Source organism: Kogia breviceps, chromosome 2, assembly GCF_026419965.1.
Source record: "Kogia breviceps isolate mKogBre1 chromosome 2, mKogBre1 haplotype 1, whole genome shotgun sequence".
NCBI classification, from domain to species: domain Eukaryota; kingdom Metazoa; phylum Chordata; class Mammalia; order Artiodactyla; family Physeteridae; genus Kogia; species Kogia breviceps.
Window position 1 is genome coordinate 200,518,519 of NC_081311.1, and position 16,172 is coordinate 200,534,690.

Here is a 16,172-nt window from a genome sequence, read left to right on the forward strand (position 1 = left end):
AGAGCCGAGGAGTGAAGCACTGGGCCGACGGCTGACCCAGAGCCTTCCTCCGGCGCTGATCTCCGCTGCTCTGCCTGACGGCGCCGAGCGCTCTCCACGGCCACAGCATGAAATCCACCGATTTGCCTTAGTCACTTTTTTTGGCGATAGGTGGGCCTCTCACCGTCGCGGCCTCTCCCGTTGTGGAGCACAGGCTCCGGACGCGCAGGCTCAGCGGCCATGGCTCACGGGCCCAGCCGCCCCGCAGCACGTGGGATCTTCCCGGACCGGGGCACGAACCCGTGTCCCCTGCATCGGCAGGCGGACTCTCAACCACTGCGCCACCAGGGAAGCCTGTCTTAGTCATTTTTAAACAAACCAACGAACAAAAACCATTTTTATTTAGAGGTAAATGTAGATTCACATGCAGTTGTAAGAAACAATACAAAAAAAAAGAAATGGTAGAGAGAGACCCCCGCACCCTCCACCCACTTTCCCCCAAAGGTAACATCTTGGGTAATTAGAGTATAATATCATAAGCACGAAATTGACATCAATACAAAACACCCAGGGATGCGGTTTTGCCGGTTTTCCATGCCCACCCGCCCAACGAGGGTATTTAGTTCTGTGAATTTAATCACACGTGTAGGTTCCTGAATCCACCAGCACAGGCTCCCTCAGGCTCCTCCTACAGCCTCCCCACCTCCCTCCCGCTCCCTGACCCCCGTCACCACTATCTGCTCTCCCGTCTCTGTAATCTCATCATTGCAAGCGGGTTATATACTATGTAACCTTCTGAGATTGGTTTTTTCATTCAACATAACCCCTCTGAGATCATTCAAGTTTTTGTACCAATAGTTCTTCCTTTTTATTGTGGATCTAGAGTCTATGATGCATCTGTGTTATTTCCAGTTTGGGGTTCTTATGAGCAAAGCTGTTATACACATCAAGGTACAGGCTTTTGTGGGAACATGGCCTTCATTTCTCTGGGATAAATGCCCAGGAGTTCGTGGTTGGGTCATGTGTAGTCGCATGTTCAGTTTGGTAAGAAGCTGCCAGATTTTATTCCAGAACAACCGTCCCGCTTTCCAGCCCCAGCGGCAGTGGGTGAGGGGTCCATTTTCCTGGCATCCTCACCAGCATTTGGTGTTGTCACTATTTTTATTTTAGCCATTCTGACAGGCGTGCAAAGGGGTGAGATAAGAGTTCCTGGAAACAACCCAGACATGCTCAGGGACCTTCCACGGTGGAGGCTGCTTGTGGGGACCACGGGCAGAGGGTTCCCCGCGGGCTCTGCTTCTCCACAGACCCCGAGGCCCCCTCCACTCACCTTCAGACCATGTCGGGTCTGTTTGCTGGCATTTGACCTGGTCGCACAGCCCAGCATCTCAGAACCCCCAATGGCCTCCAGCTTGCAAATCCACCCCACCTTTTTTTTTTTTTTTTTTTTTTTTTTTTTTACGGTACGCGGGCCTCTCACTGTTGCGGCCTCTCCCATTGCGGAGCGCAGGCTCCGGACGCGCAGGCTCAGCGGCCACGGCTCACGGGCCCAGCCGCTCCGCGGCACGTGGGATCTTCCCGGACCGGGGCACGAACCCGTATCCCCTGCATCGGCAGGCGGGTTCTTAACCACTGCGCCACCAGGGAAGCCCCACCCCACCTTTTGTCCCCTTAGCCTGGAACACTGTCCCCAGAGCCTCACAGCCACCCTCTGTCAATGTCAGAGGTCCACCCAGAGAGAGGCCTCTTCTGCCCACGCCAACAAAGGCAGCTCTCATTCACGATTTCCCTCCTGATGCTTAGAATTAAACTACTTCATCTATTGCTTGTTCTCTGATTTTCCCCCATAGAGTCAATTCCCTGGGGAGACGGATATTTCCAGCGCCTACATAATGTACAACGGGCAGGGGTGTTGATCAGTATTCGGTAAATATCTGAATCAAAGAATGGATGGATGTGTGAGCCTTTCGTTAGAACTCTAGTTAGAGCACCAACGAAACGAAACGCTTGGCCACAGCAACTGATGCGAAAGGTCACGGGAGCCTTGGAGGTGGCTCTGTGCCAGGCTGAGGTCCAAGGCCAAGGATGTTGTCCCTGGCCCACTGAGCGTCCTTCCCGCAGGCCTGAGGCCCCGCCCCTTCCAAGGACAGTACACTATCCCTCTTCTTTCCTACTCAGGGCTAAGTTAGCGATGTCATGTTTCAATATGGCTGGTGTTTCCAACCTAAATATTTTAAATAAAAAGAAATATCAGTATTTTTTTCTCTACCAGAAATAAAACTATGGCTGTTTAACACACCCCCTCCAAAACTTATCCTCTGAATAACTTTATTCCACATAATTAAACAGGCATTTCTACACCCACACACTCAGGCCCTGAAATACAGTGTAGACATGTTTCTAGAAAACATTCATTTCCCTCATCGCATTTCAGAGGTGTTTGTCTGTGAAGACTTGTGTTCACAGTTATAAGACATGTGACATGCAGGTGTGCTTTGTCCCAGAGGTTAGCAACTGTTTGGGTCTTGGCCCTCTTCATACACTTAAAAATTACCTCAAAGAGCTTTTGTTCATATAGGTTATATCTGTCAATACTTACCATATTAGAAATTAAAATTAAGCATCCAAAATATTTATTTGTTCACTAAAAATAACAATAATAAACCTGTTAAATGTTAATATAAATAACTTGCTTATGAAAGCAACTGTATTTCCATTAAAAAATAAAATAAAAATAGTGGTACTGCTTTATAATTTTACCAGATCTCCCCAAAGTCTGACTTGATAGATGGCAGCTGTGCTCTCACACCTGTTTCTATAACCATCAGGTGAATATGTTTTTTGGTTGAAGGACGTGGAGAAAATCCGGCAGACGGGTTGTCCAAAAAACACTTTCCTGACAGTTTCTTCATATAATTGTAGATATTCTTCTTTGACACTATAGCAAACTTGACAATTTCTTGACGATTGGTTGCAATGTGGAATCTGAAACATTATCAATAAACTTTTTCTTCCGTTATATTAAAGTGCATTGGTTTCTCTTTTTCTTTGAATGGATCTTTTGCCTTTGCCTGATTTGGTAACATCATGTCTTGGTCACCTGGAAAATGTGGTTCACTGAATTCTGTAGAGTTTCAAATGTAGACACATTTCATTATACAATATCCAAAAACCCACATTTGCTGTATCACCAGCCATCTTATCAGAAAATTCTTTAAGGAATGGGAAGCTATGAAGGGTTGCATGGTGGATAGATACACATTTTCCAAAATTCTAATTTTCGCTTGAAAGTTCACATTTTATCATTGGTAACAAACACTGTCAGTGGCTTTCTTTGGAATGAACAGTTCACCTCATTCGTTTTCATGGTGTCTGCGAAATGATAAAGACTAACTAGTTTGTCTGCAAGTTGTTCTTTCAAGTAAAAATGATGTGCCACAGAAAAGGGCAGTTCAGCTGCCAACTCGGTCACCCAGGCTTTTCCTGAAAAGCACAAATGCTGTGCTCCAGTTTGCAGAGAAGTGTCGTGTGTGCACTTTCCACCTTGTAAGGATATTAACAAGATGGGCTCCTCAAACATCGAGATTTAGTAGAACTCATAATTTTGTTGTTCCATCCAGAACACTGTCAAATGAAAGGCCTTACCCTTGAGTGCCCAGTTCAGAAGCACAAGAGTGCATTACCGGTGCTGATTCAAAGCACAGCACCTGCTGTGTCACCTGTCACTTCCTTTGCACCATCAATGCAAATGTCAACGCTGTGAAAAAGGAGTAACATCTTATTATTTAGAAAATAGTTTTGACCTCAAAGTCAGGGACCTCAGTCCACACTTTGAGAAATATGGCTTTAGCCAAAAGATCATGAGATGAGCCTCATTTCCTTACCTTCCCCCCCCTTTTAGCATATAAAACTTTACAGTACACAATTAAGGGAAGCTTGGTAAACTTAATGCAGAATCTTTTACATCAACAGATACAATTTAAAAATCAGTGATTTTTCACAGTAACAACATTTTTATAATTAATGTAGTCATCTGTACAAAGTTTCAAAAGTATTTGCGATAACTGAAATTTATGCAAATTTTCAGACATAAGAAGTTAAGAATAATGTAATATGTATCCATGGAACAAAATGTTAAACATGTAGCTGAAGACACCCTGATCCTGTTTTCCTTCAGCACCCCTCCCAGAGATGATTATCGTCCCGGATTGGATGTTTATCCTCACCATGAGGTTCTATACACTTTTATTACATATGTATCTATATCTCTAAGCAAAATGTAATATTGTTAGGAAAAACCAGTTCTGAAAATTCTTCTTATGCACTTAAAGTTTCTCTAAGTCACATATATATGTACATCCAGGAGTGGAACTGTCCCATTATTGGTAACATGCATTTTCATATTCACTAGATATTGGCAATTTATTGTCTGAAGGGATTGTATCAACTTACACTGTCAACAGCAATGCCTAAAAGCTCTTTTTTCTCTACATCTTCTGCAGCATTTGGAATAGTGAGACTTTTTGTGGATCTTGTGGGTATGAAATGGAATTTTATTGTAGTTTCATTTGCATTTCTCTGATTATTATCTGAAATATTGATAATATTTTCAGATTTGTTTACCTTTGGATATTCTTCTCTCATTAATCACCTTACAACCAATTTTTGTACTGTTTATTATTTAACATTGGTTGTAGGGATTCTTGACATATATTAGATTGTTATCCTTTGACCGTATTTGTGGTGCAGATATCTATTTCCATGTAGTGGTGTTTTCTTTTTTTTTTTTTTGCGGTATGCGGGCCTCTCACTGCCGTGGCCTCTCCCGTTGCGGAGCACAGGCTCCAGACGCGCAGGCCCAGCGGCCACGGCTCACGGGCCCAGCCGCTCCGCGGCACGTGGGATCCTCCCGGACCGGGACACGAACCCGTGTCCCCCGCATCGGCAGGCGGACTCTCAACCACTGCACCACCAGGGAAGCCCTAGTGGTGTTTTCTTAAATTTATTATGAGGTCCTTTAATGTATAGTTTGTACTTTTAATACAGCCAGATTGATCAATTTTGTCCTTTATGGTGTGCCTTTTCTAAGTCTTCCTCAATAAATCATTCCTTACTGCAAAGTCACAAAATATCTCCCTGTACTTTCTTATAAAATTTTAAAGATGTATTTTCCACAATTAAATTTAATTCACCTAGATTTTATCTGAGGGTATCCTGTGAGTTGGGAGCTAATTTTATTTTATTTTTTTCCCATGTGAACAGCACATCTCCCAGCATCATCATTAAATCCCTTCTCTATTGACCTGTGGAGCCACCTGTATATCCTCTATCAGGTTTTGCATATTTGGAGAACTCTTCCTGAAAAGAATATGTTCTGTGGCTCTTGGGTGGAGTGTTTATTAAATTTTGTGGGTCAAATTGTTTGATAGGGCTGCTTGAGCTCTCCATACCCTTATTTTTTTTTTTTTTTTTTTTGTGGTATGCGGGCCTCTCACTGCTGTGGCCTCTCCCGTTGCGGAGCACAGGCTCCGGACGCGCAGGCTCAGCGGCCACGGCTCACGGGTCCAGCCGCTCCGCGGCACGTGGGATCCTCCCGGACCGGGGCACGAACCCGCGTCCCCTGCATCGGCAGGCGGATTCTCAACCACTGCGCCACCAGGGAAGCCCTCCGTACCCTTATTGATCTTCTGTCTACTTGTTTCATCTGTCACAAGAGGGGGTCATCAACTCTCCAACTATCATGGTGGGTTTGTTTGAACTTTCACCTCTTCCAGTTCTTCTTTCATGTACTTACATTTGTTATAGCCTCTTGATGCATCAGCCCTTTATCATGATAAAATGCTGCTGTGTATTCCTGACAACAGTCTTCATTCTGAAGTCACTTTGCCTCACACTAGTATACCCACTCCAGCTTTCTTATGATTAGAGTTTACATGGTATCTCCTTTTAACATTCTTACTTTTGCTCTACGTTTATATTTCAAGTGCAACTCCTGTGGACAGCTTAAAGTCTGGTCTAGTTTTTTTATCCAGTCTGACAGTTTCTGCCTTTTCTTTGAAGTGCTTAGACCATTTATATGTATTGTAATTATCAAATTTAACTCTACCTCTGTTTTAACTCCCATTTTTTTTCAGCTAAATGGTTACTTTAAACATTTAAAGCTTTAAAAATTTGAAGATATAAGTATTTCATACTTATCCACAGAGATGCCATTTCTGGTTCCCATCACTCCTCTGTGTGGATCCGAGTGTTTACACTGGCATCTGGGCATCTGCCAGGCACATCCACACAGGCTGTCTCATTCTGCCTTTGTGACATTTGCAGGCACAGGGGACTGGCCCCGCTTCACGGAAGTGGAAGTTAAGGTTCAGGGAAATGACAGGAGTTCCTGGTCTGAAAAGCAGATCGGGATTGGAACCCAGGTCTCTTTGCCCGTTGATCACTGTTTTCTGTGGGGAGAGGGAGCACCGGTAGTGAGGCCCAGACATCAGAGGTGAAGAAAGGTGGGGCGTATCTCCTGTAACAGAGAGGCCACCAGCCTTCAGGTGAGCTCATCCCACAGGAAGCAGTGCTGGAGGAGGGCAGGGCCTCCCGGCCAGGCTGAAGTGTCCAGAGGGCCACTGAAGGGAACAGTTCATCAAGGGAGAGACAGATGGAGAGAGTCAGGGCAGATGCCGGCAGAGGCCACCTCCCACACAGGCCAAGGAGCTGCGGAGATGGGAATGGTGTCAGATATGTCCATGGTACACCGGGGTTGGTGTGGAGGGGTCTGCAGGGGAGAAGGGAGATGGGAAGAGGTGCAGAAAAGTGTGGGTGCAAACAGGTGAGCTCACTGCTCCCCTGGAAGAGCCCAGCCCCCGGCGCCCAGGCCCCCAGTCCTCGGCTTGGTTCTGTCGGAGGCTGCGCCGGGCTCAGCACCCCCTGCAGGGCAGCAGGAGGCAGAGGCACTGCCAGTCACCTGCTGACGTCGTCCTGGCCAGCGGGCCCCCCGCCCCCATGGCACCTTGCTTTTTCCTCCCTCCCCTGCAGAGGGAGGCTCCTCGGCTCTGCAGGTCTCTGGGAACCACTGAGTGTGGACCACCTGACAAATGCCAGGCCCTTCAGTGGCACCCTGCGTGGGCGGTCAGCCTCCTCAGCGTGGGAACACGGACGGCGACAAAACCCGCCTCTCGGAGCGGCTGTAAGGACTCACAGCGGGGGCCTGGGTGCAGACGCAATTGCCACTTTTAAGGCTCTTTCACACCTACTCCCAGTCAGGTGACACAGGGGAGGTGGCAATTCCTCTGTGTTTTTGAAGTAGCGAGAGGGGACATGACCTGACGGTGTCACCCAGGAGTCTGTCTCCCAGACCCAGAGGAGGGTCAGGGACAGCTGCTGTTTAATCAGGCTTTGGTGGTGGAAAGTGATTAGGAAACAGAGAAGTGGGGGGAAAGGGCCACACGTGTGACTCTATAACTGCAACCCCCCAGGCTCGCTCCCCATGGCGGGTGAGTGGGGTGCAGACCGGCAGGTGGAGACCCGTTAGTCTGGAGGGAGGTGTGACCACGTGGGCTCTCACAGGAAGGCCTTGGGGTGGGAGGCGGGGAGCCCTGGGGCCCACTTGGTGAGGACTGGGGTCTCCTCTTCGGGGTGAGTTTCCGGGTGGAGCTGCAGGGCCCTGAACGTGGGGACACGCGAAGAGTGGCCGATCAGCAAGTCCCTTTTCCTTTCTGTTAATTAGCGGAAAAAATCTCTGTCCAGCAGGCCCTGAGGCCGACTAATCAGAGCAAAAGGATGCCTGGGAGGCTGGACGGAGCCAGAGAGCCGCTCTCCAAGGACAAGTCTCCTGGTCCTGAGCCCAAGGCCGCCGTCCCGTCCCCCACCCCCCACCCCGGCTGCCCGGCCACGTGACTGATAGCAGCACCCGGTGGGCGCGACGGCTCCACTTATGCTGGGTTGACTGACCTTCCAGCCCAGTGCACTTGCCCCCGGAGCTGGCTTCTCACACGGCCCCCTCCCCCTCCCCTCCTACACCCCACCGAGGATGCACCAGCCCCCGCCCAGGCTGTCCCAACCCCGCTCTGGTCTCCGGTGGCTGGCCTCGCCATCTGCACGCCTGGTTTCTTCTCACTTCCGTTTTGCACGTTGTACAACCCTTCCGTGGGAACCCTTGCCCTCTCGTGAAGCAGCGGAAGGGAGCAGCGCATGAGATAAGCTGAAACAGGCCTCCTGGCATCAGCTCTTGAGCAGCACCGCCTGCGAGGTTCGCTCATTCGCCAGCACCACCCGGCCCGACACAGCCCCTGCGGGCCTCCTTGCCTCTCAAGTGGGATTTCACGGTGAGCCCTTTGTCTCTGCCTGTCGGGAGGCCCTGTGCCTCTTGTCTGCAGGCACCTCTGCCCGTGCCAGCCCTTCCCGGCACGGGTGCTGCGAACGGCTTGTCCTGGGCCACTGCCATCCACCCCGGCCAGCTGGCAGGAGACAGGCTTTGGTTCTGTGGTGCTCCTGCTGCAGACAAGACCGGGAGGGCTGAGGCTGGATGCTGACTCCATCCCGACCCCCAGCACCGCTGGCCGCATTCAGAGCTGCTGCGGCAGAGACAGGGCCGAGTCTTCTCAGCTCGGACATCTTCGGGGGTCTCCAAGTTCTGAAGTGAGGAGACAGCAGGGCCTCTGATCCTACCCAGTAAATTAAACTCGACTGGGATCCATGGGATGGCCGGAAACTGCTGACACCGGCTGTGCATTCACGGCCAAGGTCAGAGGACGGTACAGTTTTTACTACATCGCTTCCTTTGCTTTCTTTCTTCCAACTGCCCAGAATATCTCCCTCCGGGGACCAGGCCCAGAGGTGCTAAATCATGTGCCGAAGGCCAGGGAATTGGCGAGTGGCTGGGATGTGTTTCACCTCAGGTCAGCATGTTTAACTCGTTGGCTTCTTTCGCCTGCACCCCAGCTGCCCTGTCTGAACGAATCCTTCCCCCCGTCCCACGACTGAACGCAGAGGGTCTCTGGGAGGTGTTACTGTCTCCCCAACCACGTGGGCTGAGCCGGTCCCGCGAGCCCTGACAGTCACAGAATCATCGAAGAAACGTCTTCAAAAGTCAAAGGCCCGGCCCTCGGTTGGGGGGATTGGCTGGTCTCGGGGTCCCGTTCCACTCGGGGGTTCTAGGATTCTCGACTCAAACACACAGGGCCCCTCCCTCAAGCAAGTGCTGGTGCAGCTCCAATGGTCCCTCCCGACCTCCACGGGGCCAGGACAGATCGGGGGGCTCGGTGCAGTGAGACCACACACCCCGGATGGCCCTCCAACGCCTCCTGCACGCCCGGGGGGCTCGTCAGCCCCGAGGAGGAAGCCTGCGCTCCCGCCAGGGGCCAACACGCATCTCCTGGTCCTCAGAGGAGCTGTGTTTCAGGGTGGTGGCCGGCACACGACTTTGGCGTGTCCAGATCGGGACCCGAGGTCGAGGAGTCTGACGGGCGCTGGGCTGCGGGACGTCGCCTGAGGGTCCGGGGCTGTGAGCAGGGGAGCGGGGAGGGGCTGGGGAGGCCCGGAGTCGGAGGGTGGAGCCCGGGTCGGCGGCAGGGCTGGAATCCCTGGCGTCAGGGGGGAAGTAAGGGGCGAGGGTCCAGGGGGCCGAGTGCTGAAGAACGAGGAAGGGGGAGCTTTCCACCCTTCAGCTGGTCCCGGGTCCAGCCCTGAAAAGGTCCCAGTGGGTTCTGGGGGCAGATGCGAGGAGAACTCTGCAGGGCGCGGTCCGTTCCTTGCCTCTTCCCGCTGCTTCTGGATGTGGCCCCCGGCGCTCCTCGGCTCGCGGCTATCTCACTCCCGCCTCCCCTTACGTGGTCTCCTTGCCTCCCCCTCCGGGTGCCCCCTGCCTCTTACAAGGACCCTTGGATGACACGGGGTCCACCCAGAGAACCCAGAATATCTTCCCACCTCAAGATCCTCAGCTCAGTCACACCCGCCGAGGCCCTTTGCCACAGAAGGTGACATTCACCGGCGCCGGGGCCCAGGATGTCCATATGTTTAGGGGTCCTTACTTAGCTGACGGCACCAAGCCGCCCCTTCCCCAGGGCCCGTGCAGTGCCCTGGCTGGAGGGTGACATGGGCAAGGCTATGAGTGGACACTCAAGGGTAGGTTGATGCGATGCCCTGCGTATGTTTAATTCCCCAGCTGAGATGGTGATTTATGACTTTTACACCGTAGGACTTGGCATTGCCTGCGTGACCGTAACGCCGTGAGGTCTTCAGGGCTGACTGTCGTGTGAACTGTGCCAGCTCCACTCACAGGTTACGGGTCGTCCGTTTAGCCTGGACCTTTTATGGTCATCTGTCTCTCCTCTGACAGTCCCCTCCTTGGATGCAGACACCTCCATCTGTTTTCATTCAGCACTGTATTCCCAGGCTTGGCACACGGAGGACACCAGATAAACATTGGGAGAGCCTTCTCTCCAGCAATTTGAGCCAAAGATAATATGAAATGAGATTTATGCAAAACTGCCAACAATTATTGTTCAACTATTCTTGTAAATTTCTGATATCCTGAGGCTAGTACATTAAAAAAAAATCATGGAAGTTCGTTCTTAACCCTGTAATCCTTAATTTGTCAAGGAAAAGCTGCAAAACACCCTCTAAAGCACAATTTCGTTAGTTAAGGGCCTCAAGCACGGGATTAGATTAGTGAAAACATGTCAGTGCTGATATAGAAGTAGTGGGATGCGGAGGGATACACCTACCCAGACCTAAGAATGCGACGCGGTTCAGAATAAGGGTCTTTGTAGATGTAAAGTAAGTGAGGATCTCGAGATGAGATCTTCCTGGACTATCCAGGTGGGCCCTAAATCCAATCGTTGGTGTTCCCATAAGAGAGAGAGCTTGACACAGAGGCACACAGGGGCGAGCGCCACGTGAAGGCAGAGGCAGGGCTTGGCCTGGTGGCCAGGGAGCCCCCGGAGCCCCCAGATGCTGGGACAGTCACTGCAGGCTCCTCCCTGGGGCCTCCAGGGGGAGCGAGACCCTGCTGCACCTTGACTTTGGACGTTTGGCCTCTAGAGGTGTGAGAGCAGAAACCGCTGCGGTTTCAAGCCCCAAGTGCGTGGCGATCCGTGGCTGCGGCCACAGAACAGTCACGTGGGAGACGAAGACGAAGACTTGCGAGGGGCGTACCTCTGTGAGAACCCACCACAGCTGCACCCACGTTTCTCGAGGCAGAAGGGCCTGGTTGGCCCACAGAGGAGGATAGGGCTGCGGTCACGGTGGACCTTGCTGGGACGCTGTGGCCCATCTCATCCGTATCTGCTCTAAACGTCCTCAGGTCCACCCTCGCTTGACACAAAGACAGTGGGTGATGAGGTTGCTTTCACAGCATTGACCCTTGTGAACACAGGACAGGGATCAAACACGTGTGCACGTGGCCCACCCCCTCTGTGCCGCTGGGGGGCCCCGGGACATGTTTAGCTTACTTGCTTTTCGAATTTTGAGAATATAAGAGCGTATTCAAGCAAGAGAGGAAATAACTAAAACAATGTGACTTGCAATGTTTGATCCATTGTGGAGCAAGTTTGGGGGAGGGCGGGGGCTGGCCGGGGGAGGGGGAAGTCAGGAGGGAAGGCCCAGTGACAGTTGCCTCACAGGGAGATCTGCATCGAGGAAGGGACTGGAGAGAGGCCCGAGAAGGGAAAAGGGGGACGGCGCTGGGGGCAGCTGGAGAGGGTGGGGAGGAGAAGACAGGCAGGCAGGAGGACGAGACCAGCGGAAAAGGGGAGCGGGAGATGCAGGCTGAGAGGAAGCCGGCACTGCCCACCTGGCCGGCTCCTCCCAGACCCGGCCCACCTGCCGGCCCGGTGCCCCCATCCCTCCGGGCGTCCTGCCCCGGAGAGCAGCGTCCCCAGCGCTGTCCCTCCCTCCTGGCCACCGAGACCGCCAGCTCCAAAGTTTCCACTCCACTCCATCCCCACCCTTCATTTTTAGATCCTGCTTGCTCCCCCAAAGCACATATTTTATCAGGGAGTAAGTAACCACTTACAGCTTTAAAAAATAAAGAGTTTCCTTTAGAATAGTTTTAGGTTTACGGAATAGAGGCAAAGATGGTACGGAGAATTCCCAGATACCCTATACCTGTCTCCCCTGTTGTTAATACCTTACCTGCATATTTACCACAGTTAATGAACCAATACTGAAGCACTGTTAGTAACTAAAGTCCATGCTTTATTCGGGTTTCCTCAGTTTTTCCCTAAAGTCCTCTTCCTGTTCCAGGATCCCATGTAAGATCCATATTTATTCATCGTGTCTCTTCAGACTCTTCTTGGCTATGAGAGTTTCTCAGACTTTCCTTAGTTTTGATAACCATGGAATTTTTTTTTTTTCTTTAAATTTTATTTTTGCGGTACGCGGGCCTCTCACTGTTGTGGCCTCTCCCGTTGCGGAGCACAGGCTCCGGACGCGCAGGCTCAGCGGCCACGGCTCACGGGCCCAGCCGCTCCGCCGCACGTGGGATCTTCCCGGACCGGGGCTCGAACCCGCGTCCCCTGCATCGGCAGGCGGACTCTCAACCACTGCGCCGCCAGGGAAGCCCAAAATTTATACTTCTATGAGCCCAGAGAAATAAGACATGGAATCAGAAAATATGCTGAGTGATCAAAAATTTTTTAAGTGCTATATTGTGCTCCTCCACCCCTGCATGAGTGGACTGGCACGTGTGTGTGTGTGTGTGTGTGTGTGTGTGTGTGTGTGTCTCTGAGTCTATCCTATTGTACTATTTACTGCACTAATACGTCAGGAACATCCCCGCGTGTTCTGAACCCTTTTCGTGATTTTTAATGGCTACAATTGTAATCCACTGAATCACTGTAATAATCAGTGATAATAATAATAATAATCACTGTAATAATCACTGTAATAATAATAATCCACTGTAATCCGCTGCCTCACTTATTTAACTGTCTCATCACTGTGGACATTTGAGCTCTTCCCAGATTTTGTGGTAGAGTTGCCATGGTGGCTGTTTTTGCCATTGTACCTGTACCCTGAGGACCTTGTTGTACTAAAGTTGCATCTGCCCCTTTGGTTCTTAGCACATACTCCTAAAAATAGAAATGCCAGGCCAGAAAGCACGCACTTTGTTTCTGCCCTCGGTCTCTCTTGCCGAGTGTTTGCCTGCAGTGCTGTGTCGGTTTACACGTCTGCACCGCGTAGGATGCTGCCCATTCCAGTGCAGCGTCACTAGCAGATGATCAGTCTTCCTGTTACCTCTGCCCACAGCATAGATTTTGGTTTTTTAACATCTTTATTGGAGTATAATTGCTTTATAATAACTGGTGTGTTAGTTTCTGCTTTACAACAAAGTGGATCAGTTATACATAGAGACGTGTTCCCATACCTCTTCCCTCTTGCGTCTCCCTCCCTCCCACCCTCCCTATCCCACCCCTCTAGGTGGTCACAAAGCACCGAGCTGATCTCCCTGTGCTATGCGGCTGCTTCCCACTAGCTACCTGTTTTACGTTTGGTAGTGGATATATGTCCATGCCACTCTCTCAGTTGGTCCCAGCTCACCCTTCCCTCTCCCCGTGTCCTCAAGGCCATTCTCTAGTAGGTCTGTGTCTTTATTCCCATCTTACCCCTAGGTTCTTCATGATCTTTTTTTTTTTCTTAGATTCCGTATATATGTGTTAGCATACGGTATTTGTTTTTCTCTTTCTGACTTACTTCACTCTGTATGACAGACTCTAGGTCCATCCACCTCACTACAAATAACTCAATTTTGTTTCTTTTTATGGCTGAGTAATATTCCATTGTATATATGTGCCACATCTTCTTTATCCATTCATCCGATGATGGACACTTAGGTTGCTTCCATGTCCTCGCTTTTGTAAATTGTGCTGCAATGAACATTTTGGTACATGACTCTTTTTGAATTATGGTTTTCTCAGGGTCTATGCCCAGTAGTGGGATTGCTGGGTCGTATGGTAGTTCTACTTTTAGTTTTTTAAGGAACCTCCATACTGTTCTCCATAGTGGCTGCATCAATTCACATTCCCACCAGTGTTATGCAATATTTTACGTGTTACTTTGTATTTAATTTAACTGATGTTAAATTGTTTTTATGTGTTTATTGCCATTTGTTCAATGTCCTTTGCCTTTCGCGATGGGGACTCTTTCCTTTTTCTTATTGCTTTGCCCGAGAGAGTCAATATATTAGAAATCTTATAGTAAATAAGAAAATATTGGGGCTGAATGTTCAAATATATTAAAAGGAAAACAGGGCTTTTGAAACAAGACCCAAAGATGGCAGGGAAGCCAATAGCCTGCTTTCACATTAACTAATTCCCCTTCTATTTCAAAGTCTGACAGGAAGTAAATGAAATAAGGACAAATTAAATAGAGCCACAGTGAGCAGAGACAGGCTTAATGTCTGTGTCAGACACAGTCAGGTTCAATGCTGAAGGGGCAGCGCTGGTGATGGAGACCAGGCTTCTCATGCCCTCCTGGTGAAGGACCAGAGTCCCTCCGTCTGCCGAGGACCAGAGCACCAGACATCAAATGCTGGGGGGATGGCACAGCAGACTCTCCTGTGAGGCTGGTGGGACTACTGGTCACCCACACCTGAGGCTCTCCTTCCCGGCCCCCCAAGAACGTTCGCCAGGAGGAAGGTGGGGCCCCCTGTGACAGGGAAGGAGGACCTGCTGAGTGACTGCAGGCCAGTGCCTGCTTTCCCGGGGAGGATGCTCCTCAGCACAGAAACATGGAAGAACAAAAAGAAAACGATTAATATGTCTCACCTGCATAAACATACGTTTCTGTACACACCACACACACACAAAGAAAGGAGGATCTGCTGAGAAACACCTTCCAGCAGGTCCCCCAAGACACGAACAAACTCCGCCCTGGGAGGACGCTCGCTGTGGGCTTCGGGGCAGCCTTTCGGATGGGTTCGTGCCCTCCCCCCACTGCAGGCCCCAGGTCCCCGCCCAGCCCACTCCCTCCCCTGCCCAGGTCTCCCCACCCTTATTGTCACCCCAGTAGGCCCCCATCCACTGCTTGTCACCTGGAGCGGCTGCCCCTCCCTTCCCCCCGTTTGCTTCTCTGCAGCACTCGTTACGATCCGACATCACCATTTTTCTCGCTTATTGGTTTACTGTCTGTCTCTCCCCCTGGAAAAGGAACTGCCCGCAGGCAGCCGGCTTGGACCGTTCCGTTTGCAGCTGTTTCTCTGGCCCTCGGGGTGCCTGGCACATAGGACGTGTTCGGGAAGTGTTTGTTGAGGGCACAAGTGGCCCCCATGTGGCCCACTCGGAGAGGGGCTGGAGGTCACGGTCAGGGCCATCTGGAATCTCCGAGCTGGCAAAGCAGCTTTGCTTGTGCCATTCTGCTCCCAGGCTGCATGCCTTCCTCATGGTCCCAGGGCATCAACCCCAGTAATCCTCTGATTCAGATTTTTCACCTAGATTCTAGTCTAAGGGGACAGGTCCAGGAGGCTAACATCAAACCAGGACTCCCTGGGAACAGTCCTCAAGGCCTTGCTGTGCTGGCTTTTTAACAATTTGTGGCTTTGTTTTGTTTCTTTTTTCCCTTTTTTATTGAAGTATAGTTAATTTACAATGTTTCAGGTGTACAGCAAAGTGATTCAGTTGTATACATATAACTTCATATATATATATCCCAGATTCTTTTCCGTGGTAGGTTACTATAAGACATTGAATGTAGTTCACTGTGCTACACAGTGGGTCCTTCTTGGTTATCTATTTTATATAGAGTAGGGTGTATCTGTTAATCCCAAACTCCTAATTTATCCCTACTCCCCTTTCCCCTTTGGTAACCAGAACTTGGTTTCCTATGTCTGTGAGTCTGTTTCTGTTTTGTAAATAAGTTCATTTGTATCTTTCGTTTTAGATTCCACATAGAAGTGACGTCATAGGATATTTGTCTTCCTCTGTCTGACTCACTTCACTTAACGTCATCAGCTCCGGGTCCATCCACGTGCTGGGCTGTTGAGTGTTCTGTGCTCACGCAGCTGGCGTTGGGAGCGCGGAGAACACGGCCGCTCACGTCCAGGCAGAGCACATGGCCTCCACTGGCTGCACCGTCTCTCCAGCGGTAACCGAGTCACAGGGCTGGAAACAGGAGGGCTGAGGCCGGCACTGTTCCCGCCCACCCCGCCAGCCCCCCTGCCCCGAGAGGGAGTCCTGTGGGTGCACGTGGGTGTGTGCTTGTGT

General features: G+C 50.6%; 1 long non-coding RNA gene across 2 annotated transcripts in view; it reads right to left on the reverse strand.

The window, feature by feature from the left end:
• Positions 1–350: 350 nt before the first annotated feature.
• LOC136793648 (uncharacterized) overlaps positions 351–16,172 on the reverse strand; it is an 82,681-nt gene continuing 66,859 nt past the window's right edge. Inside the window, exons 3-5 of one of the 2 annotated variants that reach the window (XR_010839275.1) lie at positions 6,174–6,428; positions 1,640–3,736; positions 362–1,408 (exon numbers count right to left, since the gene is read on the reverse strand). This is a non-coding gene — a long non-coding RNA (uncharacterized lncRNA). Of the gene's footprint in view, positions 1,409–1,639; positions 3,737–6,173; positions 6,429–16,172 lie in introns of both variants that reach the window. The other variant, XR_010839274.1, reaches the window with a different exon arrangement.